The 3,724-nt window shown below is 40.7% G+C and overlaps 1 pseudogene; it reads left to right on the top strand.

The window, feature by feature from the left end:
* The first annotated feature begins 2,763 nt into the window (after positions 1-2,763).
* LOC106792825 lies at positions 2,764-3,720 on the top strand (annotated as a pseudogene).
* The last annotated feature ends 4 nt before the right edge of the window (positions 3,721-3,724 follow it).

Below are 3,724 nucleotides of genomic sequence, written 5' to 3'. Positions count from 1 at the left end.
CGGACTCGTACTCGATATGCTTTTTCTTCAATTTCTTGACTATTTCGGCATTCATCTTTGTTTTTAACTTCCTAGCAAGTAGAAGATTCATTTAGTATGGGTACAAGAGTTTACCACCAATACAGTCGTCACATGGTAGGAGCATTAGTTCTAGACAAGATTGATTTTTACAGGAATTATCCAGAGAAAGTTGGTATTAGGTTCAGGCATTTGAATGCTGCTTGGTTTGTGGATATTTCCACTGGTTTTTATGAGGGAACTAATGTGTTCCACTGGTTAGAAACATTATATATTAGATCAGGCGAGAGGGGGGCTAATGGATTATCATCAACGCTGGAACTTATGTTGGGATGCATTAATAGAGAGTTTGCAATTACAATTAGACTACTTAACTAGTAGATTGAGGAACCGAGACATAGCAGCTGCTCTCACTACTCTTCATTCTCTTAAATCTAATAGTCAGATCCAAGAAGCAGGCCAATATAAATTGTATATCATAAACATCCACAATGCATTAACACTTGAAGCAGAAAAAGGTCTGTCATACCAGAGGATAGAACAATTACCTGAAATCAAGTTTTGTGGGGATCTAGTTGTGTTAGAATTTTACCCAAGAGGACCACTTGTTATTACTTACCAAATGATTGTTAGTATCACTGATAAGATAGAGCCCCGACTATACTGGTTATACTATGTTTTGTACAGTTCTATGACTACCAGACAAGCTCTTTGCAATACAAATCATCTCTTCGAATCAATATATTATCTTTGCGAGCAATGCTATGAGGAACTGGGCAACACATCAGCAAGATTTTTTAAAATGCTAGAACCCAATGCTGGAATATACCATTTAACATATACTGGAATGCTGGAGAATACCATCGGCTGATTGGAGCCAATTAGAATTTAGACAAAATCACCACTTCAATTATTATCCCCCGGTAAGGTAACAGATCTATTAGATGATAAGGCTATCTCACCGCATTACCGAAACATGTATCAACTTTTTGCTCAGGATGCCCTAGATATTATAGGTCAAGTCAAGCCCACCACCCAGCCCCAGCACACCAGATTGATATTAGAAATCCTAGATAGAGAAATCATAGATATAAAAGCTTTTTATACCATTGTAGAGAAGTTAGGATATGTTCCGAAGCAATGGGCTTTAATCCAATTAATGGCAAAAGAAAAAGAACTTAAGCTTGAAGCCAGAGTGTTCTCCATTTTAACCTTTGAATGTAGAATGATGGCATCAGCCTGTGAGAGGAATATAGGAGAACAAATCTTGCCCTTGTTTAAACAACAGTCAATGACTCTATCTGGAGCACAGTTGCGTCAAAAGATGGATAATCTATCTACCTTGCTAGAGACCGAGGATCAGGTGTGGATTAGATTCCACATGGACTTAGAACAATGGAATTATACTTTTAGATCCTATCAACAGGTCCATATCCTAGATGTTCTATGCAATCTGTTCAATGTTCACCACTTCCGTTATATGCCCAATATCTTCACAAATGGATTATTGATCTCTGCTAATAAGTTTTCACCTCCTGGTTTCCCAGGCTCGTTCAACCAGTGGTCCATGCATGCAGGGATCAATCAGGGTATCCTACAGAAGTTGTGGACCTTAATAACAATTCTAGTTATAAGAAGAGTTATGTTCATCATGGACTTTGATCACAGACTGACCGGGTCAGGAGACAACCAGGTTCTATTTGTTAGGCTGTTCAAAAATGATAAGACACCAGAGATTATCAAACTGATTAAAACAAATCTTCGATTGACCTTTGATAAGGTTGGGCTAGCTCTCAAATTAGAAGAGACTTGGCACTCCAGTCACATAACATGCTATCAACGATCTTACCATATTAAAGGTGTCAAGGTTCCGGGAGGTATCAAGGCCTCCAACAGAACTTTTGCAGGATCTGGTGATATCAACTCTGGTATAAATGCCATTGTTACCACAGCCACCAATGGAGGAACAAGTCTGGCAGAGCAACAGAGTGGTCCCCTCCTTGGTCCGGGGTTTGCCTTGTTAGAAATACTACTGACCCTCTTAGGAGATGTATTTTTCCGAGCTATATTCCCATTAAATAAAGAGCGACTTGTGCTTCTCACGCTCCTATCTTCTGATTTTGGTTATCTCCCCATGCAACTGCTAATGAATTTCTTATATGCAGGCCATCAGGATACACTGAGTGAGTCTCTAAGTCTATTGAAGTTCGTTTGGGATCACTATGACAGATACAAACCGGTCATTGCAGGAGCAGTGCGTTTTCACAGGGGGTCGTTAGATAAACAGAGCTTACTCCAATTAGTATTAGAGCCCTCTTCCTTGAACATAAGTAGACCAAAAAATTACCAGAAGCTTTGGTGAGATCGAGAGTAGAAGACTTCTTGTTGAAATCTGAGAATATTAGAAATCAACAATTGCGTAAGATGTTCACAAGCTGCCAACCGGAGGATGGAGGAGTTGCACGACGGGCGGAGGGGACAGCGGCTACATCTTCGACGCATGGTGCGGCTACCGCTGAAGCAGGAGCTTCCCCCAGTGGTCGCGGAGACAAGACGGATGGCCCTTAGCTCTCTCGCTTGTTTGCATCGTAGGTTTGCACGGGATTCACGATTGGCTCAGGCGTACTGTGACTTTATGAGGGTGTACGAGGACCTAGGCCACATGTCAACGAGGAAACAGGAAATTGGATAGGTGGAGAGAGGTTGGTTGGAATGAGCAAGTAAAAGGAAGAAAAGAGCATCGTTTTAAACATACGCACAAACAGCATATACACATTCAGCACACATAAATAAATTGAAATGGCATCAGCAGTCTCCTGTCGTGTAATGTCCCTTACAAGATGGTACGACGTTTCTACACGCGTTTTCACCGTCTCCTCGGCCTTACATCACGTAATTTCCAAAACGAAACCTGGTGCAAAAGATGGTGGCAACTTTCGCAAAGGAAACATATCGATAACAGCGAGATCGTTCGAGCTAAATTTAAGTACGATTCTCATGAAGAACAACACTCAAGCATCGACTATTAAAAAGGATGTAAGGGAAAAACCATCTACGACATCCGTCACCGAACCAACTGTTCCTAACGTTACCGTGACATATCAAAGGGGACTGCCAAATATTTCTTTACCTCTGCCATCGAGAAAGGAATACTGTATATTCGCATTTAAGCCAATTACTTGTACAGTCGGTGACTTCATCGATACGATCAAAAATGAAGATCGTGGGATTGATCGAGCGATCATTACAACGATAGATGGTATCCGTATAGGTTCGAGCAACACGATAGAGAATCTCTTACAAAGTGAATTTAAATTAATAATAAATGATATGGAATACATCGTGCAACCACCATTATATCAAAAACATACGATGGAAACTATGCAGAAGCTATCGGACGTGCAAATATTGGTGGGGCAACTCTACGAGAACTTACAAGTACGTGAATATCATGCTGACATCGAGAGACAAGTTATAGCAGAGTTGGAAGATATCAAATTGCAGTTGAAACCGTACGAACAAAAGCTGCAAGAGTTGGAAAATACAGCTATCAGAAGGGCAAATTTCAATGCTTGGATAGCGTTAGTGTTGATGTCAGTACACGCTGGTGGTTTTGCGAGACTAACTTGGTGGGAATATTCTTGGGATATCATGGAACCTGTTACTTATTTCGTTACTTATGGAACTGCCGTTGGTTGGTTCATTT

The sequence above is a fragment of the Polistes canadensis genome, unplaced genomic scaffold (assembly GCF_001313835.1).
Source record: "Polistes canadensis isolate GaletaPanama2010 unplaced genomic scaffold, ASM131383v1 scaffold_787, whole genome shotgun sequence".
In the NCBI taxonomy this organism is placed as follows: domain Eukaryota; kingdom Metazoa; phylum Arthropoda; class Insecta; order Hymenoptera; family Vespidae; genus Polistes; species Polistes canadensis.
Note: the sequence above shows the minus strand (reverse complement) of the source record. Positions and strands in the feature narration are given on the sequence as shown.